At 35.0% G+C, this 20,661-nt stretch overlaps 1 long non-coding RNA gene across 1 annotated transcript; it reads left to right on the top strand.

The window, feature by feature from the left end:
- The first annotated feature begins 13,402 nt into the window (after positions 1 to 13,402).
- Positions 13,403 to 17,027, top strand: LOC112942181 (uncharacterized). The gene is made up of 2 exons (XR_003248240.2): positions 13,403 to 14,289; positions 15,468 to 17,027. It is a non-coding gene; the product is annotated as an uncharacterized lncRNA (long non-coding RNA).
- The last annotated feature ends 3,634 nt before the right edge of the window (positions 17,028 to 20,661 follow it).

Below are 20,661 nucleotides of genomic sequence, written 5' to 3'. Positions count from 1 at the left end.
TAATTGGGTACCCAATTATTTCCTCATGGAGCAGTTGAGTCTGAAACCAAGGAGGGTGTGCGGTTTAAGGTGAATGGACAACGAATAAAAATCTATTTCAAGCATGCTAAATCGTAGAATGAAGTGATCGAGGCATACCATATTGATGAAGTCTGACTAATCAAGTGTCTTTAATCGTAACGCGACGTTAAATCAGGTGCTGGTAGGGAGGCAACCCAATACTTATAGTTTTCTTTCTAGTAGTGGTAGCATTTTCTACTAATGGTTTTAAATTTGCAGGTAGCACATCACCAGGAAATTCTGCAGAAAATCATTCTGGAACATTCTTAGTCGGATACATCGACGGACAGTCACTTTTGCGACGGACTGTCTCATGAATCCATCTTGCTAGGTACGTTTTTCATTTATTTTCAAAATTAGGGTATCCACAACGGAATTCATGACGGACCGTCACATTGAGACGGACCATCGTCGGGGACTCGTTGCGTCACTAACCAGCAACCCGACCCGACCAGTTGGGGAATTTTAAAAGTTTTCAACCTTAAAAAAATTCACCCCTTCATTTGAATGATTTATTTTCCTCTTTCTCCCGTTCCCTCCATTTCTAACTTCCTACCTTTCTAATTCTTTTCTCTATAAAATAATCCATATCAATTCCCCAAATCCCAAAGTCTCCTGTCTACTGGTCGGAGTCTGCTACTATAGAGCCAAAGGGAGCCATCAGGAAAGCTAACTTGAGCATCATGGCTATATTTTTATGGTTGATCTGCCTCTCCTCCATGGATGCATATAATATAGTTACATGGGATCGCGCAGTTTGGATGGCAGCGATGATAGTCGGGTTTGAGGTTGACTTCGCTTGGCTTCTACATGCTGTCATCCACGAGAGGGCTTTCAAGGTCACCACTACTTACCCTTTTCCGTGCATGATATTTTCCATATGGAGGTCCGTAGGTGTGTCCGTCTAGCACATTGATCATCTCAAGGCTCCGCTGGGAACTATTGATATTGGTTTCCTCAAGTATGAGCAAATAAATTGGCTCCATGCAGAGGGCTCCGTCCAGAGGTGCCTCCACTTGGTAAGAATATGGAAGATATTTTAGCGCATGCTCGAACGTATACGCAGGCTACTTTAGCAACCACCGGAACTACCCGGTCGAGTCTATCCCCGGTAGTAGCACTGCCGCTATCTCCTCTCGCTCAGCCCCTTTCCCTGATCTGGTCCCTCTTGCTAGGGTCCAGAAACTAGAGGCTCACATGGACACACTTCTGCATAACATCCAGCCTTGGATGCAGAGCTTTATTGCTGAGGCGCAGGAGCTCATGGAGCGTAAGATAGCACAGCATATGGAGCGGAAGATCGTTGAGGTTCATCAACGCTTAGACTCTTTTGAGTTGCGGGTGCTAGCCCGGCCAGCCCCTCCGATGCGTGTCGACCCTTCAGGCTGCGGTTGAGAGTCTGCGAGCCGATATTGATATGATCCTTGAGGCTAGGGTGCCTGAGTCTGATTCCTCTTTTATAGAGCCTGCTGAGGACATAGTGTTTGTTGCGTTATTCGCCACTTCTGAGATTCTACCACCTCCCCCTCGAGAGCATGCAAAGAGTCTCAGGGGTCGTGAGGAGGATGAGACTAGGGCAAGGAAGAAAGAGTGTCATGAGATGGAGGCTGCAAGGAGAGCCTCGATTGCTGATAAGAAGGGGCGTCAGATTAAGGTTGTAGGGTCAGTTGCTGGGGCATCTAGCTCGAGGAATTTAGAGATAGCGGGAGGCACAAATTATAGTGTTGTTGCTGATGAGGACAGTACAGAGGGTTTGAAGACTACATAGGTAGTGGGTTGCGGGGAACCGAACCCACCAACTTTCTGATCGCGGGCGCTTTGCACCACAGGTTTACTTCACCTACCACTCCAGTATTTCAATTTTTTATGCATTGGGGACAATTGCATATGCTTTTTTTGGGGGTGGGGTAAATGGAATGTGAGTGCTACGGTGAAGTCTGAATTGCCCAATTCACGATCCTCTTTTGGCGTTTTCTTTTCTGTGTTCTTTTTCCCCAAGATACTGATTATTTTTATTGTTGAACTGGCAAGTCAATATCTTGTGTACATAGTATAACTCTGAAGCATGATGGAATAAACAAATGATATCCTGATGTAATGAAAATGATGCATGTCTAGGCACAGTATTGATAAATGTGTGGCTCTAAGCATGGCATAGAGATACACCAGTGAGTGTGAGAAAAATTTGAACATTCCATTATTTATACTGATCTTAAACGTTCCTGGTTAGTCTTGCTAAAAGTAAGTTGCAACAGACAATCAGAAAAAGATCATAGGCACATATTCAATGAAGCCAATTTTTAGTCTAAAAAAATCCAAATTAAATGAATACCTCTTTGATCCAAATGATTTGAGCTTAAAATAGACCTTTCTTTTTCACCCCAACTGATATTTTTTGAGAATAATGTGTTGGCCCTGGTCCCTCCTTGGACATGTTTACCTCGTCTTATGACAAAACCATAAGTAGAGGGTGGCTAATGCAGTAAATAATATTTCCATGGCCCTAACCCAACTTTGGGTATTTTGTACTTTGACTCATGGCAAAGCCATGAGTTAAGGGTTACTATTATAAGGAAGTCTTTGGAAAGTGGGGTTGAAAGAACAAAGAGAGAGAAAGAACAAAAGTAAAGTGACTCAAGAACCAGTTGAAAGAAAAGTGATATAAAAAAATTATAATAAATAAAAGCAAGAAAAGAAAAGAGTCACTTACACAAATAAGAAATAAGGGGAAATACCAAGGTGAAAGAATGTAAGAAAAAGGGCGGAATAAAATGATGAAAAGGTAAGACGCTCAACCTATATGACAAGGAGGGCAACAAGTCACTAAAGTATACCTAAATTTACTCTACCTTACCCTGAGCCTATGTTACAAGCTAAGAAAGTCCTATCGTGATCCTAAGAGTTGTATGGCGAACTTAAAGCAGTGAAAACAAGGGAAAGCTTATGGCAATATATAGGAATAAGTTGTGAATTTTATCTGAGAGTGAGTGTTGAAAGTTAATCCTTATACTCAAACTGAAATCATTGTGTGAAAAATTATGATGTCGTTTTGAAGTGAGGACACTAGTTGCAATACCGGAAATATTAGCACCTCAGTGAGATATTGAAGAGGATAGGTGTCAGTGCGTGGTCAGTTATTGTCATGGTCTAGTTCCACATAATTCAAGCCTAAAATTCATAACATGAATAAACATAATGAGACTAATCGAGATTGATAGCAAAATTATTGTGAAATCTAAAATGTGGATACTATTGTACAAAGATTTTGTAGTGACTCATAGTGTGTCGCTTGAGGACAAACAACGAATTTATGTTGAGGGTGTTGATGTACCGTGGCTTCACGGTATTTATAATGTTGTTTAATTAAGTTTAGTATGCGTCCAAATGCCTTTTTGTATTGATTTTTATGTAAGTTTCTCCTTATTTGTAGGAAATCTGTCCAAAGATGAACGCTGATGTTTTTGAGCGAGAAATGCAGAAGAGACCACCTACGGAGCTTATGACGATCCGTCGAGCTTGTGACAGTCCATAGGTGGCATCGTGGTGAGGAGTGAAGCTGCTGAAGGAAGATGGGGAAGTCTAACCTAGTGTGGGATTACGGAAGTCCATGAGGGATTGTCATAGCCAAGAATGTCCGTCCTGCTGGTTCGTCGCAATGATCACAGAGTAGTCCAGTACCCAAATTCCAAGAAGTTTAAGTATTATGGAATTGAGACCCTCGACAGATCTTGGTGCTTGGAACGGTCTGTCATACCTGTCCGTTGAGGGTATTAATGAAAGCAGCAGAAGAATTTGTGAAGTATGGGACGACGGAGGCCATGACGGCCTGTCGTGACCACGATGGTCCGTCAGGAGGTCCGTAGACTCGGACGCGTCTTGAGAGATTGTAAGTAATTAGAATACTTATTTTATTAGGTTTTTGTTTTTATCATAAATAGTTCAAAAAAACCTCGTTTTGGGGTTAGAATTTTTGATAGTTAAGCTTTTTGATAAATAGACTTTTGGATAATCTTTAGTTCTCCTGTTCAAGTATTGAAGGATTAATTTCAGCATTTTTAACACTTTTTCTGGAATTGATTGTTGGTGCTTTTGTTGATTAATTAAGAAAATTTCTGGTTTTTGTTCTTTATAATTAAACTAAGTGCATGAATTATTATATTAAATATATAAATAGTGTGATTATGACCATGGGTAGCTAAACTCCATAACAAGTGTTGTGGGAACCCTGGGTGAATAATGAGGTTAAATCTAACTAAAATAGCAATTCAAGAATAGTGTCTTGCATGAATTGACAATTGTTTCGTTTAGAAGTCTTTTTAACGGATTACCAACGTTATAACTCTCCTTAATGCTACTTGTCGGACCAAGGAAGTAGACAATAGGAAAAGAATTATCAACACAGATTTAGTGTACACTATCTAATAGGCTAGTGTCGATTGGTACGAAGTAATAACTTAGTCAAATATCGAATACAATACTTTATATGAGGTAAAGGTTAGGGTTAGTATAGCAACACATGTAGCCGGACCAAGGTGCGAAGTGAAATTTTCTAGATTTCAGACCAAGGATTTATGGATGCATAACTTATCAATTTACATGCAAGATACTAGAAACGAATTGTTATAGTTAGAATTATCAAGTTAGGAACCTGTGAGGAACACTTAATCCCTAGTAACTTTTATTAATTGCTTAAGCTCCAAGATTTTAATCTGTTAGTTGTTTACTTTAATTTAGATAATTATTTTCATTAATTTAGAAATCACCCCCCTATAGTATCTTTTGTTTTCTAGGGAAATAATTGACTATGTAATAGTAATTATCTAATAAAGTTAAGTTTGAACTATTTTTCTCGTGGGAAAAATTCTAACCTCATTAGTTGGGTTCTTCACTTGATACGACCACTTTACTTCCTATTTGAGAAGAAAGTTTGAGCGTATCAGTAGGCAGCCTTCGCAGGTTCAGTCTCCATTTTGAAAAAAATTATTTTTCAACTCTTACAATGATATAAGAGTTACATCTCACTCAAAAACCAAAAGTATGACAATAAAATATTTAATCGACATTTTTTTCACAAAGCTAAAAATTAGATAGACAAATTCCTGTCTGTCTAATTATTTCTTTATACGAGTGGGGTAGTCTTTCTTCAAATAAAGCAACTCTTCTGTTCTTACAGCTTTGTGTGATATCTTGTATTACATACTGCCTACATAAACTAACACATTTGTTGTTTGAGTTATTTTTTGTCAATTACTCAAAATTGATTTGTGTTGATAGTTGAGCATTCAAATTTCTCAAAGATTACTTTTCCAATTGAAATTTGTTGAAACACAGAATAAAAAAGATCCAGAATATGAGAATGCCGGCCTGGATGAAGTTGCTAAAGTTCAACTGTTTGTCGTTGAACAAAATGAGTTAATTGCATAGTTGATGCAACAGATTGCTTAGTTTAGGGTTGATCTCCATAAAAATAAAAAACATTCAATTACGCCGGTCGATGTCAAACTCGGAGCATGTCCTAAGTAGCCAAACCACCAGTCCTATTGAAAATAATTCCACCATCGACCTAATCACCTCAAATCTTCATCACGCCAGCACTTCATGCCAAGCACCACAACCTTCTCCAAACCTGAATACCAACCCTCAAGTTTTCCCCCTCTTTCAAAACCAAAAGACAAATAACTCTCAAATTTTCCCACAGTTTTAGAGCTTAAATGTCAAGAATCCTCAAACAACTTCTTTCATGTACCATAACCCTACAAAAGACACTCAAAACCAACAAATTCTCAGTCCTTACCTTCGAAAGTCACTTTAATATTTCAGTCCAAACCAAACCACATCTTCACTATACTTCCTATTCTGAATTTGACCTCTACAAAGAGAAGGAGAAGGAGTTGAGGGCCTAAGAGGAAAAGACTAAGCAGATCATAAAGGAAGAGATCGTGAAGGTGACAAAAGAACTGGATTACACCTTAGAAGAGGTCGGGCTAAATTATGAAAATTTATGCATTAATCTGAATTTGGACCTTTGATAAGGGTTTAAAATGCCAAAGTTCGTCACTTTCAATAGAACTAGAAATTCTCTAGCACTTCTGAAAGTTTATTGTGATCAATTCGTGGGAGTTGGCAAAATGAAGCATTATGATGCGTCTCTACACTCGAAGTATAAGTAGAAAATCTGTACAGTGGCTTAGATCGCAAGAACTGAAACAATGGATAAGTTTGAATGCACTCGCAAAGGATTTCAAGGAAAGATTTGGGCATAACGTAGACGCTGCCCGAGTTCGTTAGTACTTGGAGAAGATCAAACATAAGTCTACAGAAAATTATCGAGAGTATGCTCTTCATCAAATAAAAGAGGCCGCAAGAGTTCAATTACCCATGTCCGAACATGATAGCACTAAAATGTTCATTCGAATTCAAAAGTCTGAGTACTATGAAAGAATGTTGTGTATGATGGGTCAAAAATTTGTCAAGATCGTCAAAAAGGGGAGAATCTTTGGAAGATGGTTTCAAGACTGGAAGGATCACAAACTTTACTACACTATGAGCTAATGGAAAATCTACCAGAATTAGTGATAGGGATACATCAAAAAGGAAATTAGATGAGGTAGGTATGGTCATGACTACCCATATGCAGTTAGCTTCCCAAAAGAAATATCAAATTCATAATATCAATCAAAAATAATTGACCATCAAAACTTTAGGAAGGCTCTTAACGTATTTACACAACTAAGGAAATCTCAAAATCAACTTTATGAAAGGTTGAAAGCAAGGGGAATACTCTACCTTATAGAAGGAAGACCAACCAATCATTTGGAAAAATTTTAAAGGGCTGACCATAGATATTTATATCATTCAAGGTCCATTGGACACGACACAGAGGATTGTTCAACCTTGAATCACAAGATACAAAACATGATCAACAACAATTTGATCAATATTGAGGAAACTACCTCAAGGGATGACGTATCTGATGCTTAAGAGTGAGTACAAGACATTTCTAAACGGAGTCATTTGAAGATATTCGTCATCAAAGGTCGAGAAGAAGAATGCCCAACATTTGCCAAAATTCTTCATATGAAGTTTCTGTTAGCTTTCTTTTGAAAATGTATTTATCCCTTTTCCCCCCATTTTATCGCACATTTCTTGTATATGAACTATATCTGACTTGAATTCTCAAGAATGAGATAGGTAGGTGGCCTATTTCGGCCTCGGTCACTCTTTTATCCCCTTTTAATGTTTCCTAAGTTTGAAGTATGTTCGACCTGAAATCTCAAGAATGAGATACGTAGCCGGTCTATGTCAGTCTATGTCGATTTCTTTGTAAAATTCTTACTTTTGTTAATCTCTGGGGGGGAACTACGTTTGACCTAAATCCAGCTCAAACGGGATACGTAGGCGCCACAACGGCTTGGTCATATACACAATAAGATTTTAATTTCTCTTTATAATGGAAACTGGACAGAATTGTTAAGAGGATTTCAAAAATTCATTTGAAGATGGACTTCTTCAACAAGTAAAAACATAAGACAAAAATGCAACGGAGTTAGCTTTGGGTGGTCTCAAAAATTACAATAATCAAGTTCCCAACTGGAAATTTTTTTTAGATAATCTCAAAAATTTCACAAATGTCATTTATTACTTATTGCAGCAAACTGGAACATAATTTTGAAGAGGGGCCTCAAAATTCTTGATTGGGCAACCTCAGAATTAACAAAGCAAGTTATGGGAGTTACACATATCTCAAACTGTGTCAGAATATTTTAGGAGGGTCCTCAAAAATTCCATCAACACTTTCTTACAAAGGACAGACAAGGGTGTAAGCCAACCACATAAAGGAGAGTTGAAACAATACCAACACAAATCAGTCTTTCAAACTAACAACGAAGTCACAAAAATGACAATGTCAAAGCTGTGGAGCATGGAAAAAGGCATCATTTACGCATCTCGTGGCCTCATAAACATATCTAAAAAACTTTCCATCTCAATTTATCTTCATTTCATTTCGTTGCCTCAAGTGATTTATAAAGAGTTTCCTTTATATGTTGCAGGAATATTGAAGCCAAACACTAATAGATTCTTTCAAAGTTGCATGAATAAAAGTGTTGGATGATCGCTAGTCATGAGTCATGATCGAAGTTATAATTAGGCTCATCATATCTTAATCTCGATGAGCCAAAGAACTTATCTAGTTCTTTATATTTACTTTTATTCTTTACTTCATCGTCAATACTAACGTTCGTTGTCAAGCTTTGCAGGTGATGTTAGTGACAACAATATCTCCATGACAGTCCAAGTTACCGAATCGTTACAACTTTTTGATAACAATTGAAAACGTCATCAACAAACTTAAATTTTTTTGAGTTTCTCAAGGAGGGTAATAGTGTTTGTAATTTTCATGTGAATGAATTAAGTTATTTACCTCGATAATTTTGTTGTTTAAAGAAAGAATCATAGTCGCGACATGTATATACGTCTTTAGTACGTTTGTCGCGCACTAATTTAGTCATACGTGTTAGACATTGTCACAGTTAAATATTCTATTTGTTGGGTATCCAGCCCAAAAGTGGATTATTTGTTTTGATTGGCCAATAAAAGAATTTAGCATATAGTTTTGTTGGGCAATCCACCCCATTAGTGGATGGTATATTTATTTTTCCATTTCAGGTTCATATTTTTGAATTATATTGGAACATTATCAAACATCCACCTCGTTACAGTTGGAACGTTATCAACCATCTACTTCATTACATATAAAATATTATCGAGCATCCACCTCGTTACAGTTGGAACATTATTGAGCATCCACCTCGTTATAGATGGAATATTATCGAGCATCCAACTCTTTACAAATGGAATATTATCGAGCATCCACCTCGTTACAGATGGAATATTATCGAGCATCCACCTCTTTAGAGATGGAATATTATCGAGTCATCCACCTCATTACAGATGGAATATTATTGAGCATCCACCTCGTTCCAATTGAATATTATCGAGCATCCACATCGTTACAGTTGGAATATTATCGAGCATCCACCTCATTACAGTTTCAATATTATCGAGTATTCACCTCGTTATCAATGGCTATTATCGACCATTACCTTGTTACAGTCGAAATATTATCGAGCCATCCACCTCATTAAAGTTGAAATATTATCAAGCCTCCACCTCGTTACTGATGGAATATTATCAAGCACCCACTTTGTTAGAGATGGCATATTATTGAGAATTCAAATCGTTACAGATGGAATATTATCGAGCACCCACCTCATTATAGATTGAATATTGTTGAGCACCAACCTCATTACAGTTGGAATATTATCGAGCATCCACCTTCTTATAGTCGGAATATTATCCAGTCATCGACCTAGTTACAGTTGGATAATCATTGAGCCATATAACTCGTTGCAGAGATCTCCGAAAATTGTCATGCAGAAAACAAGTCATGCCATCTCCAATCCTCAGCAAATTATGAGTTGTAATGGACATACTATGTTCAAAAACGGTATCATTTATCTTTCATTTTCATTATTTATTTATTTACTCATTTAATTGAAAATGATGTTTATGCTTATACATTAAGATATACTCATTTTCTATATGAATGACCTTTCTTAATTACTTCACTCAAACCTCTAGTTGAAGCGGCATTGTGTCTACTAATTATTTACTTTGAGGGTGCAAACATATGTTGAACATACTTATATGACATCTTTCACATCAAGAGTAACTGAAAAGCATCATGCGGATGACATAAAAAAGGTGTAGCACAATGTGGAAATTTTTCTTTAGCACTTAACAAGGACATAGTCCAATGAGGAGTGTCAAACTCTTAGGACGCAAGCAGAGGATCGACTTCCACCAAAATCAAACCACACCTTATCATAAGGCATGTGGGTTTTTCTTTACATCCCTCGATTTGAGTTTTTCATCTAGAAATTTCGATTTTTACCAGACGCAGCTTTTCAATCAAAGTGAAAATACACCAAGAGCTTTGGGAATTATGTCCTTGTATGTTCTTACTTGTGGATTTGAAGATATCCACCTTTATGTCTAAGAGGTTGCAAGCCTTTTTTTTTCATACTCGATTTATTTGTCACTTGTCCAGAACCAATTATCTAGCATAATAGATTATCTTTTCAACCGATCGGGTCGAACTACAAGCACCCTGATTCCCTAAGGTCTAAGGATATGTAGCCGGACTCAATCTTGAAAACTTAACTGTATTCCAACATTCACTCTTTAATCCTATTCCCGAGCATTTAGGTACCTTTACTATTCGGTATCGATATTTGAGTTCTCTCAAAATCATGCGTTAAATGAAGCGTGTTGAACTACAAGTGGGCCTAAATTCTTATATTGCCTCAGAAATATAGGAAACCCGTCTCTGGTGTTCGTCCATAATTCTTAAAGTCGGTACAAAATCCTTTTCTTATAGACGAATATGTGGTCGATCAAAATTGGCTTTGTCAATTTCAATTTCCTCAAATTTCTTGCATCAAACCAGGTAAAATGAGGGGCATTTGTTGACACCCAATTTTAAACCTCCCTGATAAGAATAAACTAATGAGTTTCTTATTTCTAAACGATTTTAAATAATTATATGTTTTATAATCTAAAATGTTTTTTAAGTTATTTTAAATTAAATATTATCACTCTTTATTTATTTTTTAGATAATATACATGATTTACATAATTAAGTGTATGATTAGAATATTTCTCAATCACCAAAAAAAATTAATTTTCAGTAGGCGTTTTATTAAATTAGTTTTTTTTAAATTATGATAAAAGTTTAGAGTTATATGATTCATTAAAATATTTATTTTATTTTGTTAAGCTTAAGAAACTCATTAATTAATTTCATTTATTCGTCTTGGTCAAATTTACGCAATTCGGCTAAATTTTTAATTTTGATTGGCTACGATGAAAATTCTTGGGCCATCTTGTACAATCAATTTCAGCTTGTCTTTTCCCAACTCCCACAACCCCTCTTTTTTGGGAAATTTTAATACCCAAATTTGGGCCTTCCCTTTAACATTTGTATCCCAATACCAAAAACGTCATCCCAATTCCTAATTCCCCAGTCCACTCCATTATTCCCCCAACGCGACCCATTACATTTAACCAAACGATTCCAATGGCGTCAATTCCAGTGTTAATATAGACTGAAAGCAAGTATTTTCACACGTCTTTTTCCTCTTACTTCCCCCAGTATATTTTTATACGAAGAACACTACGAGACGACATAATCTCGTGCATCCGATCATCCTTATTCGAAATCAAGCGCTTATATCGTTGTTCCATTGATGAAATGTACAATTTTGTAAAAATTCCCAGCTGTCCAACCTAATATCTAATGGGATTTCAAATTTTGAATTTGGGAATGGTCCTTATATTCCCCCATTTTCCAAAAAAGGTATATAATCCCGCTTTTCCTATCGTCTTTTCCTTAGTCTGGGTTTTCGTTTGATTTGTTTAGTCGGTTGTATTTTCATAAAAGTTTAGAAAGAATAAAGATAACTTGTAGGATAAAGACTTTGGTCTTTCATGTGTAACGATGATTCCAATGTGTCTGTATAGGTGCTCGAAGGCTGGTTCCCGATTATGGTTCCTTCTATCAACTTGGTTTTCATAGCGTTGTTATGATCAGTTTTGAAATTGCCTCGTGAGTCTTGGTTCGCATCTGTTTTGTTATGCATCTGCCTGAATAATCAATGCTGGAGCGCATGTTGTTCATTCCTTGCAATAAATTTATTGTGTGATTTCGGATTTGCGACTTGTTTAAAGTTTAAGGGTAAGTGATTTGGCTAAGTATAGTAGTCAGTAGCATTTTTGTCCCAATAGCTTAATTTCATGTTTTCCTTAAAATTTCCATGTGGTCTTACTCCCTAATGTTACTCGAGTAATTAAGTTTTTTGCCAGCACGTTGTTCGAATTTCAATCAAAAAATGCCTATATTTGCAATTTGAGTTGGCTAAAGTCTGAGTTTCTTATTTTATTTTCCCAATCTTAATTTCGTGAGAGTTTAGTGCTTAAGGTCATTTGAAGCATCATTTATTTGGTGTTAATCCATCGTGGGTATGGTATAATGATTTCCCTAACTTCCCGTAATCTAGTTATGTCACATAGTGACTTTTGTTTGTATACAAGGAAGCTAGTTCATGCTAATTTATTTTGTTGTAATGTGTGGAAAATTAGATCATGTCATGTTGGTTTCTCATAATGTGCAGTAAGAGGTCTCATAAAGTAATGTTATTAAATTTTAGTGGCTTCTACATATTGAATGCGGGCATCAGCTAATTTGATTACTGTTAAGTGCATAGATGGACAACAATTTTTTTTAATTCAGCTTGTTAGTATGTTTTAATGTGGTTATAAATTTTTATGAATTTTCATTACGTTGATAAAAAAAAAGTTGTCAATTTAGATACTATTTTGGAGTCCTCAGATTGTATTTATTACTATCCATTTTGAGTCCTCACTCTCTCTTTTTTATTGCATAATATACTGCTTTTCCCTATTAATCCCCCACGTTTTATGCCTATAGTGTCTTTTCTCACTTTCAAGTGTTTGATCATGATGTTTGTGTGTTGCTATGTTGGTGTCAACTTATAGTGACTTGTTTCCTGACAGAAGAACAATTTTCGTTCATCTTGATTTTCATTACGATTTGGGTATCATTGTTCTATAGTATGGTCCTCTAATGCCCTTGTGTCTTTTGGTATTTTTGCCTGTAGTATCCGCAAATGACCTACACTTTGTTATTATATGTTCCCAGGTAGCTTAACTATGCTTAGCTCTAGCTACTTCTCTCAGTAATTAAATTTTAAAAGTACACAATGTTGACACCCAATTTATACCCACACCAGTAGAAATCAATTCATGAGCTTCTTTAATTCTCGAACAATTTAAAATAATTATTTTTATAAATTTTAAGAAAAAAACATAAAGATTGCGTCATTTTTTGAATAGTTTTGTCATTTTCTTATATATATATATATATATATATATTATGTATACGATTAAGATATTTTATGTTTATTCGAAAATCTTTTTAAAAGATTTTACTTTGTTAACTATTTTAGTTATATAATAGGTTTTTTTTAATTAATTGAGTCGATTATTTGATTTCGTTATAATAGAAGGATTATTAATTTGTCTATTGTTGTTGCGTATTATTATTAGTAAAATATTTTAACCCATAAGTACAAAAGTGTTGGGCCCTTTTTGAATTCCTTCAGCCTGATTCCTTTTTATTTTCTCGAGAAAACCCACTCCCCATATCCGACCCAAACCCCTTTTATAACAAAAAAAATCCATTCCAGTAAGGAATAACAATAACAAATGCATGCCAACATCGTCTGATATTCTTCTTCTTCCAAAACAGTGATGAAACCTAGAAAAAATTGAAGCCCAGTCCAGCAGAAACCCCAAATCCCGATCCATCCAAAATGTGTCGACCCCAATCCTCCAACTTCCGTGAGTAGACGGGAGTTACACGATGCTATACTGAGAATAAATTTTAACACGTCTTATTCTTTCTAGTACAGTTTCTTGGACGGACGTCTGCAATTCTAGCGGCCATGAAGCACGCGTTTTCGTCTATTGTGGCTAAAGATTCAGCCACATTACTCACCCAGTACAATGGGTCGATCTCGTCCTTCTAGCTTGCTTGAAATATATTCGAAATCATTTGGAATCGGAAGAATATTAGATTTTCGGATAAGATTTTGGATTTTGAATGGGTCTGGGGAAAGTCCATATTTTATCCATCTTTTTCCCAAAACCAAAGACCTAATTTGTCGATATATAAGGCCTCTTCCTGTTCTTGAAAGGGAATTTTTTTTGGAGATGGAGATTTGTAAAAACATTGAGTGAGAGTTTCGATACTAATCTTCTTCTTTCTTTTCTGGGATTTTTACTGGAACAAAGGTTTGTCTTTGGTTAAAAAGAAACAGTGGAAAAACACATACCGAATATAAAGAACAAAAGAAGAAGCAAGTTAGGAAATTTTTTCAGTAAGGCTCAATGAATCAAAACAAAAATAGTAGCTATATATAAACATTTAGCAAGTAGGCTTTTTGAAGACATATAAATTGGGAACGAAACATCAAATCCTGTTTTGATTCTTCTCCGTTCATAAATGCTCTCGGAGTTGCACTTCGGTAGTGGTGAAGTCGTGGTCTACTCTACTTGTCTCATCCCTGTTTCGCTGCCACAAAGAAGGTAATAACCTCACTCTCACTCTGTTTTGTTTGTTTTGTTGATGAATGACAGCTCCATCCCTTTTAAATACTACATTTTATTCATGACTATCAAGCTTAGGATATTTGTTATACTTTGTAATCTGTGTTGAGCATGTCTTGATTTCTCGAATTCTATTTTAGTTGGTGCATTTTTCTTTCGTCTTCTGCTGGTGTTATTTATATATATATATATAGAGAGAGAGAGAGATGCATATATGGTTGGTTCTTCAAATTTTCTCCATGTTTGGAAGTTAATATAGTACTTTCATACCTTTCCTTTATTATTATCATGGCTTTCATTTCTTCCTATTTATTTTTCTCGTAAGAATTGGTTAACCTACTCTTGTTGAAGTTCACCTCGAAAGTGCATCTAAAAATTGTAAAACCCTGTATCATTATTTGGTATTATCGTTTAATGAGAAATCGTAAACTTGTTTAGTGCTTAGAAATTATGTGCTGGTGAGACTTATTTGTTCAAGCTGATAGTTTATTAGTGTACTCTCAAGTAATATAAAGTTTATGGTTAGAATGTATGTAGCTTCCACTTTGATTTTGATTCTGCTATTTGAGTCTAATGACTTTTATGATTTCGAATAAAATGGATTTGCCTCACTCCGTGTTATTCCTATTTATTGATCAATGTGATTATCTTTGCTGTGTTTGTCCTCTTTAATTTGTTGCTTATTCTTGAATAATCATTTTTTACATGATGCTGGGTTAGAATAGTTTTTTTAGTGTCCTTTCAATTCATGATATTGATTAGTGTAGTATATAGGCTATTATTATAATATATGTGACCAGTACTCTATCTCCCTCTCTCTTTCTTTTATTGTTTTTTTATTATATTTGTTTTTTCCATCTTATTTTTATTTTATTGATGGTTTTGCATATTTCTTTTTACCCTGCCATCTGTAGACATGCATGGAAGACATATTAATGTAGTTGGGCATGGTAGACATTTATATGGATATATTTGTTTACTCTTAATTAAATTTTCTCGTTATTCAGTATGCTTCTGTGATTCCCCTGGGCGGAATCGTGTGTTAGCATGCATCTTGCTGTGTCAAAATAACATATTTTGGGGGTTAATAAAAAAAATTTCTCTCCTTGCATTTTGTAAGTTGGATTATATACTAATTCTCTTCATCTACTTTATAGCATGTAAAATTTGCTTTAGTTCTCCACGAACTCTCCCTTTTCACATTTCGAGAGACCCATCAAGGCTCAAAATTCATTATCGAGTTAACAAGCCATGAAATCGACGAACAAGCCCTAAATTGAAGAATATGGAGTCAATTAAAGAGTTGAAGAAAATTGGGTCATTCGTACCCAAATTTTATTTTTCCCTTAAAATTTGTATTTTGTTGTTGTTGGGCCTAAGCGCATTTATTTATTTACTTAATGTATTCTTAGAATTTAGGACAGGTACAAGTGAAGTGGGTCAAAGACCCAAAATAAATGGGTGAAAAAATTCGAAAACAGGTGGGTCCAAAATCTGATCCAGGCGGACAGAACCCGGGTTCGGACCTAAAATCTCTCTCTTTCTCTCTCTCTCGTCTTATTACTGATCTATTTTTTTGGTCGTTAGTTTAAAGTTATAAAACTCCAAATACCCGTAGAATGTCATAACGTTTTAGTAAATTAAAATTAAACTAAGTTTGAAAAGATATTTTTCAATTTATAAGTGTCGCTTAGATAAACAACGAAGAAACACACTTTCAAACAATTTCCAATAAATTTTATAAGTTAGTTATTTTAGCCAAATGAGTTAGTTGTCGGATAACCGCAAGTTAGAGGACGTCGTAGGTGTTTTCAAAACCTTCCTAAGACGTTCATAGGAATCCCCGAACCCATTTAAAGTTTTGAAAATAATTTTTCTGTTTAAGTCTTTGAAAACTATGTTTTTCTTGTTTTTTTTCAAAATTAAGTGGTGACTCTAAAAAGTCAAAACTTTACAAAATATAAAATATTTTTTCTTTTTTGATAAAACACATAGAAATGATGTTGATCGATTATCTCTCTAGTTGTTATTTATAACCCCTTTCATCCTCAGTCCCCTTTGTCATGTTATTCTATTGCAATTTCTTTTAGTTTATGATTTTTGTCAATCCTTAGTTTTGGGTAAATATGTAGTTTGTTATTATAAATTTGTGGTCGCTTAGGCTCACTGTAACAAGTGCTCTTAGCTTAGTTGCTCCATTCTTGTCATCTTGCATGGGTACTATTATTGATCACAATTCTTTAGATGCATTTTGTGCTCTATTTATTTATTTATTTATTTTTAAAAAAAAGTTTGTCTATCGATATGCCCATCCATGTTTCTTTTAAATAGGACTATGTGTCAGCTTACTCTTTTTTCCCGAACTAATGCATATTTTCCAGTAAGTTAACTTGTTTTCCTATGCTACGATAGTTAAATTATTTATTAACTTTTTCCCTTTATTTATGTTGCATGTAAATGAAATCGAGTTCACTATGAATTCTTATCTTCCTCTCAATTCCTAGAGAGAGCCGCCAAGGCTCAAATTCCTCCATCGAGTCATGCTCACAAAATCGACTTACCAACCGAGAAGTTGCGAGAAGCCCAATTTTTTTTTCTGAACTTTGTATTTTGTTATTTTTGGGCCTAAACCCTTGTTTCTTTTATCATTATTGTACTGTTAGAATTTTAGTACACATGGAAATGGACCAAGGCCCAAAACAAAGTGGGTTCAAATACCGGTCCAGGCGGACAAAAATCAGATTTGGATTCAAGTCTCTCTCTCTCTCTCTCTCACACACACACATACACGCACTCTCTCTCTCTCTCTCTCTTACTTATTTGTTATTAATTGATGTTAGTTTTAGGGTTAAAAAAGTTCAAAATCCCCCGCAAGACACCACTTTTTTTTAGCGATTTAATAAATCAAAATAAATGAACTAAAAATAAATCTTACAAAATCTCAATTAGATAATAAAATTAACACTTTATTTTTAGAACAACTCTAAATAATTTTTATCTCAAAATCTTAAGTTAGGCACTTTAGCCAAACAAGTTAGTTATATGAAAACCGTATTAACGGATAATTTAGATGTCTTAAACACCTCCCTAAAAAAATATAAATATGAATCGCCGAACCCTTTTTAAAAATCTTTCAATTCGATTTCCTATTTTAGTCGATTGGAAGAATAGTTTTCTTAATTTCTCTTTAAAATTAGGTGGTGAATCTAACATGTTTTAAAACAATAAAAAATATTTTTTTTCTTTCCGAAATAAAACAATGATCAACAATATCATGTGAGTCATTCGAATCATGAGCCACCATGGCTGATAAGGAGCTCTGTGCCGCCTTCTTAGCAAGGCCATCCTCTTCAAGAGGCATCAAACGGGCCTGATAAAATTGTGGTAGAGGATCACGTTGGCGAATGTGAGTGTCCACACCTTTGTAGGGTTTGGTTAGGCCAGAGACCAGTTGAAGAACTATTCTATTGTTGTCGACGGAAGAGCCTAGATTCTTTAGTTGGTACGACAAATATTTGAGGTCTTGACAATAGGAAGATATACCTGAGTCTTCCATGTTCACATGAGTGAAATCATACTCAAGGGTGATGGCACAAGAGTGTTTGTTATCTTGGAATATGTTACGCAATCTATTCCATGTTTCCATAGTAGTGGTGTTTGGCTCAAGAATCGTATGTAGAAGACCATGAGATATAGTGGCGTAGATCCACTGTAAAATGGTTGCATCAAGAGTAGACCAAAACTCTTTCTCCTCATCTATTTTCGGCACTTTCTCCTTGCCCTTTGGCGAAGGAATAATATGGTCAAGAACTTGATGGGATCGTGCTTGAATCTTAAATAGTTTCTCCCATGTTGAATATTGGGCGTTCTCCATCTCAAGAATGATGAAACATGGTTCTTGATGTTGGATACAACAAGAGTGGGGTAAAAGGAAGATTTTGAGTCCTATATGATGAGGATAGAAGAGAGACGAAGAAGAAGAGAGGGCGGACGATGGTGATTGAAGAGAAAACGGAAGTATTTTCCCCTAGAAATCTTATACCATGAAAGATTTTAATCCTCTTCCATATTCACTATTCATTGATGTCAATGTTTTATATACAATCAATACAAGACTATAATTAAGGAAAATAAATATACACCTAGCTATAAGTAGGAACTAAATATACACTTAACAAGGGTAATAAATCAGAATATATTCATCATATATTCTAACAGTGTTGTGGTTTTTGAAGGTATATTTGAATGCTGGTTCTTTAGGTTACTGAAGGTTGTTTGGGTGGCTGTTTTTGGTTGTTTTATTTTCAGGCAGAAAAAGTAAGGAATGGAGGTTGAATCACTCTGGGTTTTGGATGGTAGATAGAAATTTTGGTAAAGAGTGTTTCGCTGGGGAAGAAACGTTAACAGTGTTTGAATGGTTGTTTCTGTTGTACCAGAAGACTGAAAATGGTGGTAGCTTTGATTGTTTACTAGCAAAATTCTGGCGGAGCATCGATGATCTTGTCACCAAAAAATTATAAACACTAAAGAAATATCTAAAGATTAAAAAACCATTAAATTATACTCATTCTCTTATCCAGCACAACTAACTTTATGACCAAGAAATAACATGAATTAAAAATCCAAAAACCACTTATAATGCAATACTATTTTCTTAATACCGTTGGCCAAACCTCTAGTTAATAAATATGTGTATACGAAATTTTATCCACATTTGAATTAAAATCTAGACTACGCAATCATTGTTTAGTAATATTTGTAATAGCATAAGTTCGTCAACATAAATCTTGAATTCATAATAGAGAATGTCATATCACCTACTAAAAAATTAATTGTATGATGCCTTAATGATCATGGAACAGGTTACAAACCTACTAAGCTTTTGAATTTCTCAAAGAAATACAAATTCTCAATCAAATAAAGAAATTTAATCACACCAAGCATAAATTTGAGGAATGTTTAGCAAAGTAATGGGAAACTGGTGGACTTCTGTAATATGTATAAACTTGCTAATGACCCTCGTGCTCCAATAGAGTTGTCATGTCCCAAGTTACACCCTTGACGCGAATGGCACTCAAGAATCATTGATTGCCCCCAAGCAAATCCTCATCCTAGTTGATTACAAGCGGAATACTAACTTAAAATTTTCAAAACTTTAACTCAAAGGGAGAACTTAGAATAAAAATAATATATTCAAATCACCGTAAAATAGGCAACTTCAGTCTTTAGAACATTTGAAAAAATAAATTAATAATACAAACTTATCAACTAAAATGACTATCTATGAAGCCTCGAACTGATAAAGATGGATGCCGGAACAAGACCCACGACATCCTGACTAAAGTTAAAAGTAAATTAAATCCTCTTGAAATAAGAAGGCTCACCATAGCTAATTCGAACTCTCGAGTTTATAAACGAATCTCATGTTGATTATACTGAATACCAGTGTCTACATCATGAAAAGATGCATGCCAAATGTCTTAGTACGTGGAACTGTACGAGCATGTAACGGAAATTTTAAAACATAACATAAGCTTGAAAATTGAAAAAATAAACATACTGAGCTATTTTAAAACTTACTCAACTCAAGGAATACTCAAAACTATTCAAACTTACTCAACTCAGAAGTTTTAAAGGATAACATGCTCAACAAAAAGATATGATACTCGACTCTGACTCTAGATACTCGACTCTACATAAATAAATAATACACATTCAATAAATGGAAAACTTTTAAAACAGTAGAAAACAACTTCAATGCATTTAAGAATACAATATACTAAGTTTGTAGATATAAAAATACAATATAAATTTTTGGGAGTTCTCTAACTGACAGCCACCACTTTGAGCCTACGTGATGATAAAACGTCTTGCCCACGCTGCTCTTATACTTTGTCTTCATATAGAACACTTAATTTAGTGGATCCACTAGCTTATATAAAAGCATCTTAAGGAGTCATCTAAAAAGTATGATCCTTTATTAACCAAGATAGATACATGATTTATAGAGACTTGAGTTCATATGAACTCGCATCCCCATATATGTGCTCAATGCTACTTCAAAAATATATTTAGCTCATAAGTTTTTATCCAAACTACTTTCTCTTGTTTGAGATAATTGCTAAAACTACCCTCTTCAAAGAGGTATCTTCTCTTGAAAACACTTTCTCAAAACATATAAAATTTTTATTTAAATATGATCATTGATGACTCAGAAATTCATACTGCATAAACATTGATTGTATATCTAGATACAATACTACTTGAACATTAATGACATACTCGATTGTCATACTAACCATGATTTTAGAAACTCTTCTCACAACTCATCTATTCTATAAGATATAGTGC

This window comes from Solanum lycopersicum, chromosome 9, assembly GCF_036512215.1.
Source record: "Solanum lycopersicum chromosome 9, SLM_r2.1".
Lineage (NCBI taxonomy): Eukaryota > Viridiplantae > Streptophyta > Magnoliopsida > Solanales > Solanaceae > Solanum > Solanum lycopersicum.
Note: the sequence above shows the minus strand (reverse complement) of the source record. Positions and strands in the feature narration are given on the sequence as shown.